Genomic DNA, 25,750 nt, shown 5'->3' with positions numbered 1-25,750 from the left:
TTTGCTAGCTCTAAGGCATTTCCTTCCGGTGTTGGAGGGCCAGCATGTGTTGGTAAGGTCCGTCAACAGGACAGTGGTGGTGTACATCAACCGCCAGGGGGGACGCAGTCTCTCTCTCTCCTAAACCTGGCCCGTTATATTTTCTTTATGGAGCAGTGCACATTACCTGCCCTTCAGGGTGACGTTGTCTTGCCGGATCTCTCAACATGGGTGCGGATCTACTTTCTCTAAGAAGTGAGGACTGCACCCCTCATGGGTTGCCCACATATGGGACTGTTTCGGCGGGGCCAACATAGATCTTTATACATCTCAAGAAAATACACATTGTTGCCTGTTCTTCTCAATGAGGGATCTGGGCGCTCCGTTGGGAATGGATGCTTTGGCGTATCAGTCGCTTTGGACCATGTTCAATCCGTTTCCTACGGTGGACCTGATTCAGTCCACCGTGAAGAGAGTCTGTCAGGAGGTTCTGTTGTTGATTCTGGTGGTACCCCGTTGTTCCAGACAACACTGGTTCCCAGAGATCATCTGCCTGTTGGGCGGGGACCCATGGAGGGCTCCATGTCATCGGAATCTATTGAGTTTGGCACCAACGGCCGCAGATGTGGGATCTGTGGGTTTGGCACCTGAAAGTTTGAATTTGACGTCTCAGGGTTTACCCTCAAACCAGATTATGACTCTGCAGTCGTGGCGTGCGTCCTCTACAAGAGGGTTGTATACATACAATTGAAGCTCGTTTGAAGGTTGGTGTCAGGTTAAAATAGTTAATTTTTTTCAGAGCTCTTTGGTGGACATTTTGATGTTTTTGCAAGAGTTTTTTGAGCAGGCTGCTTGCTTTTTCCAAATTGAAGGTTTATATGGCAGCTATCTCGGCACGTTATGTTGGGATTGACGGCTGTACGCCGGGGTCTCGTCCTCTGGCGGTTCCTGAAAGGCTTGCGTCTACTCACACCAGTGTCGAAGCCTATTGTACCGACCTGGGACCTGGCTTCGATCCTGGACACTCTGTTTGAGCGATATTGAATTGAGGAAATTAATGGGAGCCCCAGTGTTATAGCCCTGAAAGCAGGGCTTCTGAGGGCAGGCTCGGCATCAATTGGCTGGTTGGGCGTGAATTCAGTTGAAATGAATTGGTTGTTGACTTCCCACATTATGTTATACCTTGTTCCCTCCTTCAGCGAACATTAGTTACATATATAAACGTCAGTTCTGATGCCTGGTAAGCATTCTCTTCTCATGCCAAATTTGCCTTCCTCTCCGACAGATAGTAGTTTGTATGATTTAAAAAGTGTTGACCTTGTCCTCCTCCCGCTTAGAGGGTAAATCTCCACTTCATACGGTTCCACCTCAAGGAACTGGGCCCAGAGCAGCCCCACTCCCGCACCGCTACCCGCCACCCCAGCCCCGTTGCTCAAAGTACCTGCAACAGCCTCCCTAGCAGGCAGCCATGGCAGGGGAGCCCCCTGTTCTGATTCAGGCATATTGTCTCACAGCAAGGTGCCTGCTGTGCACCATACAATATGTTGTGCCCACACCACACCTCGGGCCACCTTAAAGCGTTTGTTACAGAGTACTGGCACAAGCCAAGCCACCAGCATTGTCTGATTTGAACAACAACAACAACATAGGCTCACTGACTATTTTCAGTTCAATCTGTTAGAGTAACTCAGGTGCTAAAGGATCTAGTTTGAATGTATTTTTCCATGTCAAGAGGGACATACTATAGATTGAAGGCAAAGTACTATGCGAATGACCATGACCAAGTACTTTTGACAACAAAGTCATATGTTATGGGGATATGTTTTAGTGTTTTAGGTTCAATTAAGACAACCTTCTCATCTAGCTAACCCCATCTTGTTTTGGATTGACTAATGACCATCTGATCTGTCAGATGAAGACCAGTAAACGTGGACAACATACCACGGTTGACTTGGTTGATTTCTGGTGAACCATAATGAACCGTGTAGCTTGGCCGGGATGAACCGTGGTGCTTGGCCGTGCTAAATCGTGGTTCTTCGCTGTGATGAACCGTGGTGCTTGGCCGTGACGAACCGTGGTGCTTGGCCGTGATGAACCGTGGTGATTGGCCGGGATGAACTGTGGTGATTAGCCATGACGAACCATGATTGGCAGTGACGAACCGTGGTGATTGGCCGGGATGAACCGTGGTGCTTGGCCGTGATGAACCATGGTGCTTGGCTGTGATGAACCGTGGTGCTTGGCTGTGATGAACCGTGGTGATTGGCCGGGACGAACCGTGGTGATTGGCCGGGACGAACCGTGGTGATTGGCCGTGATGTACCGTGGTGATTGGCCGGGATAAACCGTGGTGATTGGCCATGATGAACCGTGGTGATTGACCATGATGAACCGTGGTGCTTGGCCGTGTTAAATCGTGGTGCTTGGCCGTGATGAACCGTGGTACTTGGCCGTGATGAACTGTGGTGATTGGCCGGGATAAATCATGGTGATTGGCCATGACGAACCGTGAACCTTGGCCGTGATGAACTGCGATTCTTGGCCGTGATGAACCTTGGTGATTGAAAGTGAGGTACCATGGTGATTGGCCGTGATGAACCGCGGTGCTTAGCCATGATGAACCGTGGGTATTGGCCGTGATGAACTGTGGTGCTTGGCCGTGATGAACCGTGGTGCTTGGCTGTGATGAACCGTGGTGATTGGCCGTGATGAACCGTGGTGACTGGCCTTGACGAACCGTGGTGATTGGCCATGATGAACCATGATGATTGGCAGTGATGAACTGTGGTGATTGGCCAGTCAGAAGACATATCCAGACAGACTCTAGATAGGGTTACGTAATAACAGATCTATTCCTCCATGTAAATTCTCAGACAGTCTTTTACCCAGAGTGCTGATCAAGCCCAAGGCCTCTGCAAACTTTACTGTGCAAACATCTGACTGCTATACCTCCCACCGTATCGGAGAGGGGGTTGGGCAAACACCACATTATTTGCCATTTTCCAAAGGCACTTCCGCTCAAGAGGAAGCCCTCTCTATTTTATCCCACTTTCATATCAGTGTTTAACCTTTGCCGTTCATGTGCCGCCATTACATCGAACGAAGCCTGACCCGTTCCTGGTGACAGACTTCACCGAAAATGGTAGGAAGTTCTCCAGCTAGCTCACTGTCCAGGGTCACTTTAGAAACAGTGTGCCAGGAAATTATTTTAAGCCTCTTATATTTCATAGAGACGTGCTCAGACCCCTCAGCCCCAGTCCACAGCCCAGACTAGAGGCCTATGGCGCTCACCCCATTTACTGCGGTCTGGTGTTGAGAGAAAACCTGCGTCCCCATGCATATTGACACACGTCAGGTGGTGCTGCTAATGTAGAGTGCCACAGGGAGAAAGGCAACCAAGAGGTTAGGAACCTGCTGTAAAACAGGTGCCCTTTTGAAATTATTCACAGGGAATTTATCGCTCAAGTCATATGGTATTATCTACTCACCTGACTCCACAACCCACACACCGCCCCCCAATCACCTGCCTCCACCCCCCACTCACCTGCCTCTACACTCCACCCTGCCCCCCACTCACCTGTCTCCACAACCCACACACCACCCCGCCCCCCCCCCCCCCCACTCACCTGCCTCCACACCCCACACACCTCACTGCCCCCCCACTCACCTGCCTCCACACTCCACACACCACCCCGCCCCCCCACTCACCTGCCTCCACACCCCACACACCACCCCGCCCCCCACTCACCTGCCTCCACACCCCACACACCACTCCCGCCCCCCACTTGTCTGCCTCCACCACATCACTTAGTTGCCATGGGAGGGTTGTTTGACAGAAGTCATTGACTCCAGGCCATGGGCCATTGACTCCAGGCCGTGGGCGCTGTCCTTGCTAACTGACTTTAGCGCCATGTAGTGCTGAAACACACAGAGGTCATACACAAGGAACTGCAAAAACACGTCTATTCCGTGTTAACTTCTTATGGCTGCAGGGGCAGTATTGAGTAGCTTGGATGAAAGGTGCCCAGAGGTGCCCAGAGTAAACGGCCTGCTCCTTAGTCTCAGTTGCTAATATTTGCATATTATTATTAGTATTTTAGTTTCTAAAACCGTTTGAATGATGTCTGTGAGTATAACAGAACTCATATGGCAGGCAAAAACCTGAGAAGAAATCCAAACAGGAAGTGAGAAATCTGAGGTTGGTCGATTTTCAACCCAGGCCCTATTGAATTCACAGTGGGATATGAATGAAGTTGCACTTCCTAGGGCTTCCACTAGATGTCAACCATCTTTAGAAACTTCTACTGTGTTGTGGGACTGAATAAGAGCTGAATGAGTCAGGTCACTGGCAGAGAGCCATTTTACAGTTACGCGCATTCCACATGATATCGACCTGCGTTCCACTCCTCTAGACACAAAGGAATTCTCCGGTTGGAACTTAATTGAAGATTTATGATAAAAACATCCTAATGATTGATTCTATACTTAGTTTGAAATGTTTCTTCGAACTGTAATATAACTTTTTGAAGTTTTTTTCCGAAGTAATGCTCGACCTGCACGAGCGTTTGGATATGTATACCTAACGCGCTAACAAAAGTAGCTACTTGGACATAAATAACGGACATTATCGAACAAATCAAGCATTTATTGTGGAACCACGATTCCTGGGAGTGCATTCTGATGAAGATCATCAAAGGTAAGGGAATATTTATCATCTAATTTCTGGTTTCTGTTGACTCCAACATGGCGGTTAATTTGATAATTTTTCTGAGCGCCGTCTCAGATTATTGCATGGTTTGCTTTAAAAAAAATCTGACACAGCGGTTGCATTAAGGAGAGGTATATCTATAATTCCATGTGTATAACTTGCATTATTATCTACATTTATGATGAGTATTTCTGTTGAATCGATGTGGTATGCAAAATCACTGGATGTTTTTGGAACTAGTGAACGTAATGCGCCAATTGATATAAATATGAACTTTATCAAACAAAACATACATGTATTGTGTAACATGAAGTCTTATGAGTGTCATCTGATGAAGATCATCAAAGGTTAGTGATTCATTTTATCTCTATTTGTGCTTTTTGTGACTCCTATCTTTGGCTGGAAAAATGGCTGTGTTTATTTTGTGGTGACTTAAAATAATCGTTTGTGGTGCTTTCACTGTAAAACATATTTGAAATCGGACACTGTGGTGGGATTAACAACAAGATTACCTTCAATAATATCCTTTTGTGACTCCCAAACCCGCATGCGGGAGCGTAATCATCGGCTGAAACTAATTAGCATAACGCAGCGGACATAAATATCCCTAGAAAATATTCCTATTCATGAAAATCACAAATTAAATATATTGAGACACAGCTTAGCCTTTTGTTAGTCACCCTGTCATCTCAGATTTTCTAAATATGCTTTACAGCCAACGCTAGACAAGCGTTTGTGTAAGTTTATAATAGCCTAGCATAGCATTATGCCTTGTTAGCACCAGGCAACCTTGTCACGGAAATCAGAAAAGCAATCAAATTAAATTGTTTACCTTTGATGAACTTCGGATGTTTTCACTCACGAGACTCCCAGGTAGATTGCCAAAGTTCATTTTTTCCCAAAATATTATTTTTGTAGGCGAAACAGCTCCGTTTGTTCTTCACGTTTGGCTGAGAAATCGCCCGGAAATTGCAGTCACCACAATGCCGAAAAATATTCCAAATTAGCTCCATAATATCAACAGAAACATGGCAAACGTTGTTTAGAATCCATCCTCATGGTGTTTTTCTAATATCTATTCGATAATATATCCGTCGGGACAATTCGTTTTTTCTCTAGGACCAATTGGTGTAATGGCTACCTCTGTACTTTACGCGAGAATCTCTCTCGTAGTCACCATGTGACCACTTACGCAATGTCCTCGCCTACGGCTATTCTTCAACAGAAATGCGTAAAACTACGTCACATTGCTGTGAACACCTTGGGGAATACGTAGAAAGCGTAAGCTCGTTGATGGTACATTCACAGCCAAATAGGGAGTCATTGGAACGCAGCGCTTTCAAAACCTGGGGCACTTCCGGATTGGATTTTTCTCAGGCTTTCGCTTGCAGCATCAGTTCTGTTATACTCACAGACAATATCTTTACAGTTTTGGAAACGTTAGAGTGTTTTCTATCGAAAGCTGTCAATTATATGCATATTCTAGGATATTTTCCTGACAAAATATCCTGTTTAAAACGGGAACCTTTTTTTTTCAAAAATGAAAATAATGCCCCTAGAGTTCCAAGAGGTTTTAAAACGGTATAAGATACATGTGTGTTTGAGGAATTTTAATTATGAGATTTCTGTTGTTTTGAATTTGTCGCCCTGCACTTTCACTGGCTGTTGTCATATCAATCCCGTTAACAGGATTGCAGCCATAAGAAGTTTTTAAACAAAGGTCTACTGAGCCTTGGTACTAAGGAGCTAGGGGAGCTAGTGGTCAGAGCTTGGCTGACAATGTGTGTTCATGAAGAGGTTTGGGTGACACGGCCCTTAACGTAGAGTGGTTAAGCTTAGCCAAGTTGATCCTCGGATCTCGGCCCTTTCTGTAGCTTATATATTGCTTATTTACTTATCTCCGCTGCCACTGACAGCCACTCTCTCCTTTTACACCTTCGCTCAGATTGTGAAGGTCACTCACCCAGCCCACATCGGTCTGCCCCCTTTCCCACCAACCCATTCACCCCACCCCCAGAGGCACCCTTGTCCTCCTCGCTGTTAGGAAGCAGGGAGAAGGTGCGAAGGCTGCGGGCGACTTGGCCCCCGGATTCCCTCCACAGTTAGTTCCAAACTAGGGCTAAGAGAGGGTCCGGATCATCAGCCTGCAGGCACATTGCTGTGACAGCGAGAAAGAGTGTGTGTGTGTGTGTGTGTGTGTGTGTGTGTGTGTGTGTGTGTGTGCGTGCGTGTGTCCTTGGAGATGGTAGGTATGTAATTAAGTGATAGGATTACTGAGGTGCAAGCTTTTCAAAATGGCTGTCATTTTAATTCCAGTGTCGTGATGGGTGTTAGTGTTGGTGGTGTTGTACAAGTTTGCACCTCGCGACCTGCAGTGTGAGAACTGTCACTGCCAAGTGGGCTGATGATGATAGTAACAGGGATCAACACAAGAAATAGATGCGTGTTACACCACAAAAAGTTGAGTATTTGTAGTCGCTTGAAAGCTTACCCTTTGTATCTGAATGAATGTATTATCATCAAAAAAATGTAAGGACATTTACAACATACGCAGTCTCAATTGAAACTTTTGCGGAAAAACTAAGAGATGTCTCTTCCCAGGTTTTGACAGTGACGTCATCAAGGGAGATTACCTAAAGCAGCCCCAGAAGAATTACTGGAGTTTTACAAAACAAAACTTTAATCCATGGTTCTGTGTATGAGCCATCTAAAAATGCCTAATAGAGATGAACTCACCATCTCTGTCTCTCTCTGTATGTCCTAGTTGTCTCTGTTTTACATCCAATTCCCTCGGACAAGCTGAAAGCAGGCATGTGTCAAGAGTAGCTTGTCAAAACCCATTTTCTATTAAGACTCAGATTACAGATTACAGAATGGGCACGCAGGCCCACAACCTCCAGGGGGCCAAAGTTTTTTACAATTTTTTTGGGGGGACCCACCAGATTGCACATGAACTTGCACATGAACACATCATAAGTAATAGCAACATTTGTAAAATAGCAGGAAATTCGCAAAATGTGTAGAAGAGCAGGAAATTAGCTTTAAAACATCAACATTTTCTCTTTGCCCCATGGAAAAAACTGTAGAATAGCAGAAAATTACCTTTAAAGCAACATTTTCTCTCTTCGCCATGGCAAAATGTGTTGAAATGCAAGGAAGTTAGCTGTTTAAAAAAATAGGTATTGAATTGTTTTATTTTTTAGGTAGTTGGGGGGGACCCAAATGTGGCAGTCTGGCCCTGCTCTGCATTCCCTCTACATTTCCTTGGTTCCAGCATCTACAGTTCTATGCAGGCCTCACTCTATCATTGATCACTGATGAATATTCATCAGCTTGCCTGCCTTGCCATGGACTCACTTCCTCTCGCATTGATTGACAGTTGCACAGCCTCTCACTAACAAATAGGGACCCAAGTTGGTGTCAGCGGCGTCTCGGCGGAAGTAACCTTTTGTAAACTCCTTCCCTTACATTTGACTTTTCAAGACCTTGCCTGTCAATGGAGATGAGTAAGAACTGAATTGTATATGTGTTGGGAATTTGATAAAGCTATCCAAAAACAAATAAATAACAAGATGTAGCTGTCATGGGTCATTTTTGTACATGAATATAGCTTTCTTTGTTCGCTGCAGTTAGTGCTCCATGAAATTTCTGTAGGCCTATAATGGTGGGCTACTCCTTTATGAACTGACATGTGACAATACATGGGAGTCCCTGGGAGACTACCCAGCAAACCAGGAACATTCTCAGGACATTAACTAACCTTCCCATTAATTTCTAGTTGGGGTTTTTAATCTAACATCAGGACGATAACATCCCAAAAACATTCAAATAGTGTTTTTTATTTTTTTTAAAATTCATTTATTGATAAAATGTTTTCAATAAAATATCCTTTCAATGTTCTCCTAACATTCGCTAAAATATTCTGCACATCATCTGAAACAACCACCACAGAAAATTAAGCTAATGTTCTTATTAGGTTTTCACATTATGTAATCACAAAATGTGTTCTGGGAATGTTCTTGCATCATCAGGCGGATGTTCTATACAAACATTGTATAATAATCATCAAAAACGGACAGTTTTTTTGTTATAAAAACTTTTGGGGCAACCTAATAAATGTTCTGGGAAGATAAAAAAAAACTATTTTGGTTTCCTGGGTACAGTACCTACTGCATCCAGCTGTCACATGTTAGTTGGGAAGGGCAGGTAATCTAGTGGTTAGAGTGTTGGACTAGTAACCAAAAGATTGAAAGATCATAATCCCCGAGCTGACAAAGTAAAAATCTGTCGTTCTGCCCCTGAACAAGGCAGTTAACCCACTGTTCCTAGGCCACCATCGAAAATAAGAATGTTGTTCTTAACTGACTTGCTTTGTTAAATAAAGGTCAAAATAATAATAATAAAATGCCAGTGATGTGTTAAGTTATTGGTCATAAATGTGACCCATTTCAGGAAACTAGGCGAATGTCAAGGGTCACACCTTCACAGAACAGCCGTTTGAACGTAAACATATTTGTAAACATCAAAATATGAACTTTCATGTGCCTTAATAACAAACTTGTATGCCATCTGTTAATATGAATAGAATTGTTAAATTACGAGCCTAGTTGGTTTAGCCAAAGAAAAAGAGGCAACCTCCCCGCTAGCCATGATTGGCTTAGATAATGAGTGGGCTAGAAATGCGAGAGATGAGTTAAGATTGGTCTGCCATATAGTACACTTCTATCTATTTGAGCCGGACAGTATGTCTAGGCAGTGGCGATTTTAGCATGTAAATGTTGGTGGGGCAAAACAAAATTAAGTGTGATCAATTCCAGCAAAGTCACTCAACAACATAACACTAGAGAATACATGAATTGCATTATAACGGTGACCAACGGTGCCCAGAAACTGTTAGGGACTACATAAAGTTGTCTCAAAAGCAGAGTATTTTGGCAGCAAAATAGATCATACAGACTCATTTACTGCCTTTAAAAAACATAGCTGATACGGCTGACTTGCTTAAACAAATGTGGTTTTGACTGACAATTGAGATGTAAAAACTATGGAAGACGATAAAAGGCAATTTGTAATTTGGATAAAGACATTAATGAGCGAGCCAGGATAGACATAGTCAATAAAACAATTTGTTCAGCAATTTTGAAATGTACAGCTAGAGAATTCAGAACATGGGCCATTGTTACAGCGTTTTCCCTGTACACCAAGTCAGAACAGTGGGATACAAAAGAAGAGGGCAAATACAGCTGAAGTTGGAAGTTTAAATTCACTTAGGCTGGAGTCATTAAAACTCATTTCTCAACCACGCAACAAATTTCTTGTGAACAAACTATAGTTTTGTCAAGTCGGTTAGGACATCTACTTTGTGCATGACACAAGTCATTTTCACAACAATTGTTTACAGACAAAATATTTCACCTATAATTCACTGTATCACAATTCCAGTGGGTCAGAAGTGTACATACACTTAAGTTGACTGTGCCTTTAAACAGTTTGGAAAATTCCCGAAAATGATGACATGGCTTTAGAAGCTTCTGATAGGCTAATTGACATAATTTGAGTCAATTGGATGTGTACCTGTGGATGTATTTCAAGGCCTACCTTCAAACTCAGTGCCTCTTTGCTTGACATCGTGGGAAAATCAAAAGAAATCAGCCACAACCTCAGAATAAAATTGGAGACCTCCACAAGTCTGGTTCATCCTTGGGAGCAATTTACAAACACCTGAAGGTACCACATTCATCTGTACAAATAATAGTACGCAAGTATAAACACCATGGGACCACACAGCCATCATACCGCTCAGAAAAGAGACGCGTTCTGTCTCCTAGAGATTAATGTACTTTGGTGAGAAAGTGCAAATCAATCACAGAACAACAGCAAAGGACCTTGTCAAGATTCTGGAGGAAACTGGCACAAAAGTATCTATATCCACAGTAAAACGAGTCCTATATTGACATAACCTTAAAGGTTGTTCAGCAAGGAAGAAGCCACTGCTCCAAAACCGCCATGAAAAAGCCAGACTATGGTTTGCAACAGCACATGGGGACAAAGATCTTTCTGGAGAAATCTTTTCTACTTTTTGGAGAAATGTCCTTTGGTCTGATGAATCAAAAATAGAACTGTTTGGCCATAATGACCATCGTTATGTTTGGAAGAAAAAGGGGGCAGCTTGCAAGCCGAAGAAAACCATCCCAACCGTGAAGCACGGGGGTGGCAGCATCATGTTTGTGGGGTGCTTTGCTGCAGTAGGGTCTGGTGCACTTCAGAAAATCGATGGCATCATGAGGAGGAACATTTTGTGGATATATTGAAGCAACATCTCAAGACATCAGTCAGGAAGTTTAAGCTTGGTCGCAAAAATGTCTTCCAAATGGACAATGACCCCAATCATACATCCGAAGTTGTGGCAAAATGGCTTAAGGACAACAGAGTCAAGGTATTGGAGTGGCCATCACAATGCCCTGAACTCAATCCTATAGAAAATTTGTGGGCAAAACTGAAAAAGCGTTTGCGAGCAAGGAGGCCTCTCAAACCTGACTCGGTTACATCAGCTTTGTCAGGAGGAATGGGACAAAATTCACCCAACTTATTGTGGGACGCTTGTGGAAGGCTACCGAAATGTTTGACCCAAGTTAAACATTTTAAAGGCAATGCTACCAAATACCAATTGAGTGTATGTACACTTCTGACCCCCTGGGAATGTGATGAAAGAAATAAAAGCTGAAATAAATCATTCTCTCTACTATTATTCTGACATTTCACAGTCTTAAAATAAAGTGGTGATCCTAACTGACCTAAAACAGGGAATTTTTACTATGATTAAATGTCAGGAATTCTGAAAAACTGAGTTTAAATGTATTTGGCTAAGGAGTATGTAAACTTCCGAAAGCTCTTACAATATTCGATGATTACATTTCTCAAAACAGGTTATAGGCTACACGTGCACCACCGAGTCATAACAGTAACGCTTAGGCGAGATTACGAGGTGAAAATAGACCAAATTATTAACAGCTTACTACACAACATACACTTAGTATTAATATATTAGCTACAGTATACATATCTCCCTGGCATTTTACATCATTTATGCAGCAGCATATAAGACATTTTTGACTCACCTTGTTGTGATGTGCTCACTTGAACAGGAAGGTAGCGTCCTTTGTCTCAATGAAAGAAAAAGAGGCCTGATTTACAATTTCAAGTTGCATGACTGTTCAAAACGTATTTTCCCAGTCTGAGCTCCTTTATTCCCGACAATGATTGCAGTTAGCCACTGTAACGAATCTTCCAAACCACTCATTGTTGAATTTGAGATTTCCAACTTGTTGTGTAATGTTTATATCCAATGGCCAATGATCATTGATACAGTGTATCAAATGAAATCAAACCTTACTGTGAAATGCTTACTTACAAGCCCCTCAACAGTGTAGTTCAAGAAGAGTTAAGAAAATATTTACCAAATAAAATTAAGGAAAAAATAATAATATAATAAAAAAATGTAAAAAATAGTTGCATAATAACTTAACAATAACAAGGCTATATACAGGGGGGTACCGGTACCGAGTCAATGTGCCGGGGTACAGGTTAGTTGAGGTAATCTGTACATGTAGGTAAAGGTGAAGTGACTATGCATAGATAATAAACAGTGAGTAGCAGCAGTGTACAAACAAATGGATGGTGGGGTCAATGTAAACATTCTATGACTCGGGTGACTGGAGTCTCTCACAATTTTACAGGCTTTTCTCTGACACCGCCTATTATATAGGTCCTGGATGTCAGGAAGCTTGGCCCCAGTGATGTACTAGACCATACGCACTACCCTCTATAGCGCCTTAGTCAGATGCTGAGCAGTTGCCATACCAGGCATGTAGATATTTTTGAGGATCTGGGGACCCAAGCAAAATCTTTTCAGTCTCCTTAGGGGGAAAGGGTTTTGTCGTGCCCTCTTCACAACTGTCTTGGTGTGTTTGGATCATGATAGTTTGTTGGTGATGTGGACACCAAGGAACTTGAAACTCTTGTTGATGTTAATGTGGGCCTGTTTGGTTGTGTTATGCTTACAGTCTCATGCTGTTAGGCTATGCCATCAAATGTTAAGATCCTGTCTTTGTCCTAACAACATGCCACGGATATTGAGCTGTTGTAAATTGAAGGTAAAATGAAACCCTTAATGCCAGAGAACATTCCCTCTACTCCATTTGTACTGACAGTGATTCAATGATACTTCTTAAGCAGGGCAGTGGTCCATTACTGATGCAGTTAGTGGTGTGATAGAGAAAACCGCCTGAGGGTATTCTGTTTGGTGCATGGAAACGATTGCATTTAAATGTTAACATCCCCTCATTAACATGGCCTTCAGGGCAAGTCCTTGCAACAGGCGATTGATGATAAATTGCTTTCTCCACATACACTTTAATTCATGGCATACATTAACAATAAAAAATAGCATACACTACCTAAATGTTTCAACACGTTCCTATATTAAAGGTAGACTCAGTGAAACGAGCCACGAGCAGCACCACAGATATTGCTCTCACAGTCACACACAGTATTTCCGCATGGGTTTGCTTCATGCTGTTCACCGCGTGGTAGGCAGGGCACCAAAACAGCGGAGAAGCTGAGCCTCACGCTTCAACACTCTTAGTTGTTGCGTAAATTGACCCACAATGCAGTTTACTTTCTATATCTACATCATATCACTGAGTCTACCTTTTAAAGGTCCAATGCAGCTGTTTTTTTTTAAATCTCAATACCAATATAAATGGGTAACAATTAAACTGACATTTAAAACAATTTCAGTATATTAATCATCTTCTGCACCACCCCAACCACCTCGGATAAAAGTACAAACTCAGAGCTACAAAATGGTGTATCATACACTGCAGTTGAGGAATAATGGGAAAGTAGTTCTGCCTTGACAGTTGATAAACTTGTAACGCAACTTTTGAGAAAATGGCCCTTGAATTATTGGAGCACCTACTGGAGAGCTCTGTCTAGCTTTGTCTACACCTATGCAGCATTTTTCACACCCTCTTAAGCCCCACCCATCTCTTTAAGGTGAGGCCATGTGCTAAACAGAGTGAGTAATGTAGCGTAGTAAACATACTGGGCAGCTCATATTATAGACAGAAGCTTACTACATGGCAGACCAATCCAAACTCATCTCTTTTCATGTTCAGCCCATCCAATATCTCAGCCAATCATGCTTAGTTGAAAGGTTCCTGTCATTTTCCGTGGCTTAACCAACTAGGCTCACAATTGAAAAATGTAATTTGTATTTACAGATGGCATACAAGTTTATTATTAAGGCATTTGAAAGTTCACATGTTCCAGAAGGCATTTCTGCCAAGTTCAAATGCCTCTTCTGTGAAATAGTGATATGTGACCTATGCCTAGCTTCCTGAAACGTGTCACTTATGTGAAAACGGCAAATTTCTATGTTTTGTGCAAAAAAAAACAAGATAGAGGGAGATAAGTGTTTCCAATGACATCATTGGTGCACATCATGTGATTTGAACGAATTATGGCTACTAATTTGTCTACTAATTGTCTACTGATTGGTTGATGATGTCATTGGAAACACTTCTTTTACAAAAAAAAAAAAACAGAGAAAGGCTCCATTTTCACATATGTTCATGTTAGGGTGCTGGAGATTCTGAATATGAAGTATACTTTTTTTATGTCTCTTGAAGTACCTTATTGTGTTTTCAATTTAAATTGTCTAAAATTAACAAAAATAGCTTCTTAGCAAAGAGCAATTTCTCAAGCAAAAATTCAGCTAGGACTGTCTGGGAGTGGTCTGAGTGGGGAGGGAAAACTGAAAGTTATCTGTTCTTGGCAGAGAGGTTTGGAACTCTCTTTCTTAATGGACTATTAACTCATTTATTGCATGGTGATGTCACCATGGAAGGCAAAAACTTCATCCCACCAAAACCGCCTGAAATTGTAGGAATTTTTTTCAAACAGCTCTTACACTACCAGGGCATTATTATAATTTTAATAATTTCATAGTATTATTCCAACCTCATAGTGTGGAAATATGTATAAAACACAGGGAAATCTCATTTTTGACTGCACTTGTCCTGTAAAGCTCTATCACAAGCTAAAAAGAATAGAACCACTGGTTAATAAGATCGGTCAGGTTTCTTCAACACTGCAAATCCATTTGTGTCTATGATTCACAACAGGAAATAACCTTGAGAGACTCCATGCTTAGCCGACTGCAGAGCATCCGAGGCCTTGAATCATCCACAAGTCTACTTTCTGTCCCTGTTTTCCCTGGCTTTGTACTTTCCTGTGACTTTCAATGAGTTTCAAAATCCCTGGAAACCAAGCATTTATCTCTGGGCCTCTTTTTAAAATGATCGAGTCTCTCAGGCAGCTCAGAGGAGACCCGTGTGCCTTCAGCCATTTAGACTATGCCTCTCTACTCTCCAACTCTGGGAGATTTGTTTTTCAGAAGCTAGATCAAAGCCTCAGCATCGTCCCATCTGCTGTGCTTTTCTCCACTTCTCTGCACACGGCTCTTAGCACTGGCTGGTGGACACACGTCAACCACCTCCGACTACTCTTTACCGGGCAGCATATTGCCAGTGATCCAGCTAGGGAACTTCTGTACTAGTAGTAGTCTAGTAGAATAGTGAACATCCCTTCTCAAGTGGACTAATGAGCAAAAGTTAGAGGTGGGTTTTTGGTGAATTGATGCGTAGGCCCACCAAGCTGTCACAGGGCTACGTTTGTGAAGTTATATCAGAAGTTAGAACCTCACTTGGCTGCCATTATGGAGATGCATTTACTTCTGCTCTTAAAGACGTAATTGCGACGATTCTCAGTCTGTTGTGGAGTGAGAGAGAAGGCAGTGGGGAGGGAGAGAGGGTTGAAAAAAGGGAGGGATGAGGAAGAGAGAACGAGATGAAGAAAAGCAAATTAGTCATGGATTTTTGAGACGGCTCTTGTAGACAGGCTTCAGCGCATTAATTCTTTGGTGGCATGAGCAGGGCAGTCAGCTCTCATTTGGCAGGGTGTCCACGTAGAGGGGTAATGTGCTTTAGTTTATCCTTGAGGGCTATGAGATGGTAAGAAGAAACACGTTACAGTACTGGTAGGAGCCACCTCCAACATTATTGTCTTCTAACTCAGACTGGCATTTATTTAGCAAAGCCTACTGTAGTTGACACAGAAAAACTACATACAGTGCCTTGCGAAAGTATTCGGCCCCCTTGAACTTTGCGACCTTTTGCCACATTTCAGGCTTCAAACATAAAGATATAAAACTGTATTTGTTTGTGAAGAATCAACAACAAGTGGGACACAATCATGACGTGGAACGACATTTATTGGATATTTCAAACTTTTTTAACAAATCAAAAACTGAAAAATTGGGCGTGCAAAATTATTCAGCCCCTTTACTTTCAGTGCAGCAAACTCTCTCCAGAAGTTCAGTGAGGATCTCTGAATGATCCAATGTTGACCTAAATGACTAATGATGATAAATACAATCCACCTGTGTGTAATCAAGTCTCCGTATAAATGCACCTGCACTGTGATAGTCTCAGAGGTCCGTTAAAAGCGCAGAGAGCATCATGAAGAACAAGAAACACACCAGGCAGGTCCGAGATACTGTTGTGAAGAAGTTTAAAGCCGGATTTGGATACAAAAAGATTTCCCAGCTTTAAACATCCCAAGGAGCACTGTGCAAGCGATAATATTGAAATGGAAGGAGTATCAGACCACAGCAAATCTACCAAGACCTGGCCGTCCCTCTAAACTTTCAGCTCATACAAGGAGAAGACTGATCAGAGATGCAGCCAAGAAGCCCATGATCACTCTGGATGAACTGCAGAGATCTACAGCTGAGGTGGGAGACTCTGTCCATAGGACAACAATCAGTCATATATTGCACAAATCTGGCCTTTATGGAAGAGTGGCAAGAAGAAAGCCATTTCTTAAAGATATCCATAAAAAGTGTCGTTTAAAGTTTGCCACAAGCCACCTGGGAGACACACCAAACATGTGGAAGAAGGTGCTCTGGTCAGATGAAACCAAAATTGAACTTTTTGGCAACAACGTAATGTTTGGCGTAAAAGCAACACAGCACATCACCCTGAACACACCATCCCCACTGTCAAACATGGTGGTGGCAGCATCATGGTTTGGGCCTGCTTTTCTTCATCAGGGACAGGGAAGATGGTTAAAATTGATGGGAAGATAGATGGAGCCAAATACAGGACCGTTCTGGAAGAAAACCTGATGGAGTCTGCAAAAGACCTGAGACTGGGACGGAGATTTGTCTTCCAACAAGACAATGATCCAAAACATAAAGCAAAATCTACAATGGAATGGTTCAAAAATAAACATATCCAGGTGTTAGAATGGCCAAGTCAAAGTCCAGACCTGATTCCAATTGAGAATCTGTGGAAAGAACTGAAAACTGCTGTTCACAAATGCTCTCCATCCAACCTCACTGAGCTCGAGCTGTTTTGCAAGGAGGAATGGGAAAAAATGTCAGTCTCTCGATGTGCAAAACTGATAGAGACATACCCCAAGCGACTTACAGCTGTAATCGCAGCAAAAGGTGGCGCTACAAAGTATTAACTTAAGGGGGCTGAATAATTTTGCACGCCCAATTTTTCAGTTTTTGATTTGTTAAAAAAGTTTGAAATATCCAATACATGTCGTTCCACTTCATGATTGTGTCCCACTTGTTGTTGATTCTTCACAAAAAAATACAGTTTTATATCTTTATGTTTGAAGCCTGAAATGTGGCAAAAGGTCGCAAAGTTCAAGGGGGCCGAATCCTTTCGCAAGGCACTGTAAAACCCGCCCAAAGGTCAGTTTCCTGATGACTAAGATATGAGGAAACTAAGAAGCGTATTACCTTGTAATACTGCATGTTTTATCAGGCTACTTTTTTTACTTTAAAGGAATGCAAGCCGTGATTGCTTGAAAGGTGTCAAAGGTTAAGGTAGATGCTGAGATCATTTTTAATGTCAGACGAAAAGTGCATTTACCTGTCTACATCAATATGTTGTTTGACAAATGATGAGGATGTTATTTATCGGGGAGAAGCGGCGAGGCTTGATTGGAATAACGACATCATTTTTTTTTGTTTTCTCTGCGTACTCAACATTAATAATTTACTTATAGCACATTTCCACCAAGGGTTTATAGAAAATGATTACCATGGAAACAGTCCATTCTCCAAGCAATTAAAGCTATTCCTTTATCTGTCTCTAATGTCACCCGCGACTGGATATACATTTAAATAAAGCTGTCTCCAAACTATACTCATCATGCAGATGTACTTAAATTGGATGGAGAGCATTTTCTGGAGTGCTGTCATTTTAGTGTCCAAGTGCAACTAAGCCAATTAATATCAAACATTTGAACATTGGAATTCAATATTCACAGTCTTAAATCTGTATACATTCTGTGTATATGCTTAATCAGGCCTGGGCAATTATTTTCCATGGAAGAACACATTAGAAAATATTTTTGCCATCACAGTAAATCACATCCAGATATGCTACTTGTTGTACTTTTTTAAAAATGCACAGAAATAAACCACATCCATGTTCTCCTTTTGATAGGTATTTTCATTATTGCAACGAACTACACGGAGGTAAAAGTACACGGTGCATTCAGCACCACGGACTAAACTTTTGTTAACGGGTATGCCCAAAAACACAAGAAAGAGAGAGAGCTCAACATCACATGTAAACTACTCAGTCAGTGTGAGGAGTGAAGTCTCTGATGGGCATTGACTAGAGCAGTGAAGTCAAGTATAGTTTCTGACGTCGCTATGCGTAGGATTGCTGAGAGGAGAGAGTCAGTAAGAGATGATCTATGCCTTGACTTGTTCATCACTGAAAATGTCTGTTCACATACATAGGTTGACCCAAAAAGTACAAACATCTTCCGAGCATTGGAATGTTTTGTTCATCAAGAGTGACAATGTCAGTGACATCGAGTGTGACAATGTCAGTGACATTGTTTTGAATAGTTCTCCAATCACTGCATCAGACTGAAGATAGATAAGCTCAAGTTGCAGGTCAGTGGGAGTATTATCCACACTTTGAAATCCTCAAAACGACGAGAGAACTCACTGTTCAAAGCACGCAGTAGCGATATATGCTTCTCCCGCTGGTCATCTGATAAGGAACAGACTAGTAGTGTCGGAAGTTGGATGAGATTATTGGCTTCTACTTGATGGGTCAGGAGGAGTAATTTTCCCTTGAAGGCTTTGACAAGGCTGTACATCTGATGTGTAAAAAGGCCCTTCCCTTGTAGTTCGGAATTCAGTTCGTTCATGAGGGCCATGATGTCCACGGTGAAGGCAAAATCAGCCAACCATTCTTTATCTTGCAGTTGAGGGAAATGCACATATTTTCCTTTCATTTGAAAAAACTCAGCAATCTCCAACTTCAGGTCCCACACCCTTTTAAGCTCCTCCCCCAAACTCAGCCATCTCGCGTTTGTGTGGTAGGGGAGATCTGCATGACCCGACTCTGTCTCTTCCAACAGTGAGACAAACATGTTGTGTTTTAAAGATTTTGCTCTTATAAAGTTTACCACTTTAGTTACTGTATCCACAACATGGCTCATTTTCAGAACACATTTACAGAGCACGCCCTGATGAATAATGCAACGCAGGAAAATAATTTTCTGATCTGGGTTCAGCTCAGCTACTTAATCTTGTATCCTTTTCAAATGGCCAATGTTTTTTCCTGTCATGTTTGGGCACCCATCAGTGGTCACACTGGATAACTTTTCAAAACTCAGTCCCAGCTCTGCCACACACTTATTAACCTCCTCCAATAAATCTGTTCCCTGTGGTTGTGTTCTTCATTTACTTCACTGAAGCAAGCTCCTTTGTAATTTCAAAATCGGCGGTTATGCCTCGTAAGAATATAAACAACTGCGCCGAGTCACACGTATCACTGCTCTCATCCAGGGCCAAGGAGAAATAGGTGAAACCCTTTACCTTGTCTTTCAACTCTTGCTCCATATTCTCTGCGATGTCCTCAAAATGCCTTGTCACTGTTCGGCTTGACAGGAAAACTTTTTCAAACAGCTCTTTCTTGTTTGGGCAAAGTATTGTTGCAGAGTCAATTAAACAGCTCTCACAATTCTGCCGTTTGCTGAATGCAGTTCTGTGAAAAGCACTTGCTGCTTTTGCGAATGAGCAAGCAACTCTTTCGATGCACTTGCCCTCTGCTCAGAAGACAGATTCCTATATATCTCTGCATGCATCGTCAGGAAGTGTCGGGATAAGTTGTATTCTTTCAAGACAGCGATGCTGTCTTTGCACACTAAGCACACAGCTTTCCCTGATACCTCAATGTCAGTATCTCCCTAGTAGAGGTGGGTGTGGATTTGAAGAATTTCACTGGTCCACCAAAAAAAACAGGTACAGGACCACAAAAGCAGCCACTAGAAAACAGGAACGCAGTATAGTCGAAAACGGAGGAACACCCTCCTCTACTCAACTAACGTGGAACTCACTCAGCAGAGATGAGTCCAAGATGTCCCCCACCGGCACCCAGCACCTCTCCTCCGGACCGTACCTCTTCAAATCCACGAGGTACTGCAGGCCCCCAACCTAACGCCTAGAGTCCAGTGTCGTGACATTGTATTAGTTAATGTGACGACCGTTGATCATCGAATGATTGAAAGTTTATAATTGCGTGATAAACTGAGTCAAGCAATTATTAACTCATTAACCTGGGGCACCATGGGAAAATACGTTTTTATTTAGTTTCTATTTCCCAAATTAACTCAAAGAATATCAGAATATCGATTTTACAACAGCCGCTAATTAATCAGTTACCTTTACAATCTCGTTCTGAATATCGTATAAAATGATGATACAAGATACACATACACAAAAACACATTCTAGGCTATTGATTAGAACTTAGTATAACGGGCCAACACACTATGGCACGTGTTACCCAAAATTGGGAATTAAAAGAGAGAGAAAAAGAGAAAGTACACGAGAGAAATATACATTTGGGTGAATTTTTCAGCTATGCTTATTCTAACCCTAGCCTTGACCCAAACTGCCGCTCTTATGGGTCAGAATATAATGGTGTAATTAAGTGGGGAAGGTCTCTGTGGATTCTCCCCGTGGACCGTCCAGGCTGCTCAATGATGCACTTCTTGGGTGCACCTCTCTGGTCGTCCTCACTATGTCAGTGTCCTTTTGACTTAGGAGTCTGTTCCCTTGCCCTTGTTCTGGAAGGGCTCTTCTGAGGACAGACAACTCTGTAGCTCAGAGCTCACAGCGTAGGAATGAAACAGTGTAGATACCACGATTCGATGGGAGATGGAGGCTAGGTGGTTTGCCTTGAATTCACCCGCTTAGAAACAACTCATCCGTAGCTTGGGTAGAAAAATATTTCTTTGTCTTCAAACTTGTGTTGCGTTTTGGGTACGTTGACTTTTTAGACCTCGGCTGCAGCTTGGGTCACGTAGTCTCATATGTTAATGCTTCACACACAGGTTTAATACCCTTAGGTCATAAGTGGGCGTAACCGCCTTTAGGGCAATTCTCTGGGCTTACCAAGTTAAGAGCAAGGTCTGGGTTTTACGCAAATCCAATTTTAGACAACTAACTTCACATTTCCTATGAAAATTAAAATGAAAATGTGAAAATGTCTGTCATTTTTGTTTTGTTATTAAAGGTTAATAGATTACGTTATTACGAAAACATTGTAACGTGAAGAGTTTTCCTAGTATATGTTTGATGTTTATACATTATACATTGTGTGGAAAATGTCCAAATCAAAGGGAATGTTTGGGAAAGAGGAAATCAAATAAAATGTATTTTAACTTCCCTCTAGGCAGGTGTCCAGGAGCCTTACACTGGGCACACACCAAACAGGAGGAGACATAAACCCTCACGTCCTTGGCCAAGGTGGGACACCAGTACTTCCCCCAAAGACCCCGCACCATCCTATCAATCCCAGGATGACCAGAGGGTCCTGGGAAGTGTGGCGTTTACCTGGAGGGTTATCGCACAATCCCCTCGTCGATGAGGTGGTAATTGCGTCGCCCTCTTTTTACAGAGAGCGATAGCCAAATCGGCATATTCGGGGGGAATGCGCACCGATAGATACTCCCACACACCTACCTGAGCACTCCTCTGACCACCACTTTAGAGCCCCCTATTTCCACAAAATGTTGGGATTGTGATAAGCTAACCAGGGAATCCCCAGCACCACTGGAAACGCAGGACAATCAATGAGGAAGAGACTAATCCGCTCCTCATGAACCCCCCCCCCCCGCATCACCATGTCCCTAATGGTCACCATGTCCCTAATGGTCTAGGGCATGCACGGGGAAGGGTTGGTCCATCTGCACCAAGGGAATCCCTAACTTAAGCACGAACCCACGGTCCATAAAATTCACCACTGCGCTTGAATCTACTAGGGCAATATGCTGGGAATGGAAGGAAAACTCAGGATAGGAAATCAACACATGCATATGACCAGCAGGGAGCTCTGGGTGAGCCTGGTGCTGCCTCACCTGGGATGTCCGAGCAGTGCTCTGCCTGCCCTCTCGACTCCCAGACGAGCTCCTCCAGCACCGGTCGGCAGTGTGCCCTCTCCGACCACAACTGGTGCAAGTAGGCTCCTCTTCCAGTCGCCCTAGCTGCAGCACCCCCTAACTCCATGGGTGTTGGAGCGGGAGTGCTGGGAGTTGGAAAGAACAGGACCCGATCTGGACGCCCGCGAGCAGCCAGCAAGTTGTCCAGCCTGATGAACATGTTCATCAGTTGGTCCAGAGTGAGGGTGGTGTCTCGACAAGCGGTGGCCAGGGTCCGAAACTCCAGCGCTAAGTCCTGTGCGCTCCTCGTCTCCTGCCTCAGATGAAACAGACGTTCACCTTACGTTCACCCAGGTGAACTCTAGGTAATGGTCCCTTGCCAAGTCTGGACCCTCCTAGACTGCGTTGGCCCACTCCAGGGCTTTGCCCGAAGGCAGGAGACGAGGACGTTGACACTCTCCCCTCCCAAGGGAGTCGGGTGAACGGTTGCCAGGTAAAGCGCCAGCTGGAGCAGGAACCCCTTGCACCCGGCAGCCGTCCCATCGTACTCCCTCGGGAGCGCGAGCCGAATCCCGCAGGGTCCAGACGCCGCTGGAGAAGGTGGTTGTGTAGGCTGGAGAGTGGCTGAAAATGGGGTAGGGAGGCCGCTCCTCTCCCATCTCTCCATTCTCGCCATCACTTGATCCATAGCTGTCCCCAGACGGTGTAAAACCGCGGTATGCTGGAGGACTGGGAGGGCACGTCCGCTCCTGCTGATTTTCTGGTGCGGGATTCTGTCAGTATCTCCCTAGTAGAGGTTTCCCTGCTTAACAACCTCTTGGAACTACCCATCCCGGATCCGGGAGAATTGTCATAAACTACACTAATTAGCATAGCGCAACGGTCAAAAAATATTAGTACAAAATATTAATATTTAATTGGGTGGTTATTTCTTAGTTTGGCAGAGCGGGCGCTGAGTCAGGCTGAGAGAATGTGTGACCTAATGACGGTCAGCACTACTTCCCAACAAGGGCACTATATTTCCACAGGACCCCCTGCCATACTAGGCAGACACGGTATCCATCCATGGACTAAAACGCTTGGTTATGCTCTCTCACCGCGGCTTTCGGCAAAAGGAACTGCTGTCAGGGAAGGGACAAATGGGGCACGCCTGGGTCTCTGAGTGGAAGGTGTCCTTGTCTGTCTCCTCGAAGGATAACAGTATTTCAAGTTTGTCTGTCTCTGGCGGCTCATTTCTTCATGGCTTAATTACTGCAGGCTGCAATTATCAAACAGCTGTTCACACCAACTCAGATCGCTTTGCCTTGGGGGAGATTCCCCCCGATACCCCCCCCCCCCCATGCCTCACTCTTTACTTGACAGAGCTGTGTGTGTGATGTCACCCACATTGGCACTGGGGGCTGGGTTTGTCCTCTGTCACACACCAGGGGTTGTGTGTGTGTATGTGTGTGTGTGTGTGTGTGTGTGTGTGTGTGTGTGTGTGTGTGTGTGTGTGTGTGTGTGTGTGTGTGTGTGTGTGTGTGTGTGTGTGTGTGCGTGTGTGTGTGTGTGTGTGTGTAGGTGTGTGTGTGTGTGTGTGGGCGCATAAAAAAAGGTGTTTTAGACCATGGGAATCTCTGTTTACACTGAAATGATCCATAATTGCCCCCCTTTCGCCATGACGTAGGCCCCAGGCTTGGGGCGCAGTAACTGGTTTCAGATATACAGAGCTACAGTACACTGCCTCTCTAAACTGTCTCCCTCAGATCTCTCTCTCTCTCTCTCTCTCACACACACACACACACACGCACACACACACACACACATATACACACACACACACACACATTTTACTGTCCCCCCATCTTCCTCCTCTCTACACTCTCTCTCTCTCTCTCTCTCTTGCCACCTCTCTCTTCCTCCCTCCCCCTCTCTCTCTATTCCGGCTGGGCTAGTGAAACATCCCTGTCTCAAGTTGACGGACACAATTAATCCCAGAGACAGAGACCCAGACAGGGGGACACACTGCTCCACTTGACCTGTTGCACACAGGCCAAACCCCAAACACACACCATACAGTACAGTACATGTGAATTACCCCCCCTCTCCCATGGTATCCAAAGCCAAAGGTGGGAGTCATGGAGAGGACAGTGTTAATCACAGGTGAAGTATCTTTTAAATCAACGAAAAGGGTTCTACATGCAGTTGTAACAACAACAGGAAAATGGCTTCAAGAGCCTTGTCCAAATACCAAATACTGTTGGACTCAACTAACAAATGAAGGGATGATCTGACCAGAGAGGTCCAGGAACTTAAAAGGGAATTTCCCCCTGGGGGAATCTGTACTTGTTTTCATCAGGTCTGAGGTCTTTCTAGGACAGTGAGTTGTGTTTCGCACATAATTGCCCAGTAGGAATGTAGGTCTGGCTTAGCATGCTGAATGATACACCATGAATGCTTCCGGTGTATTGATGGGGGGAGATCAAAAATAAATGTAGTCCTGTTTAGTGGCATTTTGCGAAGGCTCTATGTTATACTGATCGCACTATATGCATCTGTGTGTGTAGATATGGTTGTCTTGGATCGATAAAGTCATTGTACATCTATCAGCCGATTCAGTCTCTGAAAGCCTTCAGCTTGTGTTGGGCGATGCTTCGTGCTCTGGCCTCCGTCCCTCCCCCAAGATGGGATTTCTCATGGCTTAGCCGTTAATGGGGATCGATATGACAACAGCCAGTGAAAGTGCAGGGCGCCAAATTCAAAACAACAGAAATCTCAAAATTAAAAATTGCTCAAACATAGACGTATTTTACACCATTTGAAAGATAAACTTGTTGTTAATCCCACCACAGTGTCCGATTTCAAAAAGGCTTTACAGCGAAAGCACACCAAACGATTACGTTAGGTCTGCACCTAGTCACAGAAAAACACAGCCATTTTTCCAGCCAAAGAGAGGAGTCACAAAAAGCAGAAATAGAGATAAATTAAGAGCAGCTCACAGATCACTGCACCTGTACATAGCCCATCTATCTACCTACCTCATACCTATACAGTACTTATTTATTCATCTTACGCCTTTGCACCCCAGTATCTCTACTTGCACATTCATCTTCTGCACATCTACCATTCCAGTGTTTAATTTCTATATTGTAATTACTTCGCCACCATGGCCTATTTATTGCCTCAAATCCCTTATCTTACCTCATTTGCACTCACTGTATATAGACTTTTTGTTTTCTTTTGTTCTACTGTATTATTGACTATGTTTTGTTTATTCCATATGTAACTCTGTGTTGGAATTCCTATGCTTTATCTTGGCCAGGTCGCAGTTGCAAATGAGAACTTGTTCTCAACTAGCCTACCTGGATGAATAAAGGTAAAATAAAAAAAATAAAAAAATAAAAATGTTTTGCTGTCTGAATTACTGCTGTACAGAACCTTTGGGAAGAATTAAACTTGGTTAAAGCTTATCTAGTGTCCGTGAGTTATTTACTCTGACAAATAAGATCCTAACAGATGGCGTTGTCGGCAGGAT

At 43.4% G+C, this 25,750-nt stretch overlaps 1 long non-coding RNA gene and 1 pseudogene across 3 annotated transcripts in view; both read right to left on the bottom strand.

Moving 5' to 3' along the window:
- LOC149985409 (uncharacterized) overlaps positions 1-25,750 on the bottom strand; it is a 319,128-nt gene that overhangs the window by 78,276 nt on the left and 215,102 nt on the right. The gene's annotated exons all lie outside the window — the stretch shown is intronic.
- Positions 3,787-22,895, bottom strand: LOC149985410 (general transcription factor II-I repeat domain-containing protein 2A-like; annotated as a pseudogene).

This window comes from Oncorhynchus mykiss, chromosome 1, assembly GCF_057628025.1.
Source record: "Oncorhynchus mykiss isolate SJ-2025 chromosome 1, ASM5762802v1, whole genome shotgun sequence".
Lineage (NCBI taxonomy): Eukaryota > Metazoa > Chordata > Actinopteri > Salmoniformes > Salmonidae > Oncorhynchus > Oncorhynchus mykiss.
The sequence above is the reverse complement of the archived record's forward strand: the minus strand, read 5'-3'. Positions and strand labels throughout refer to the sequence as shown.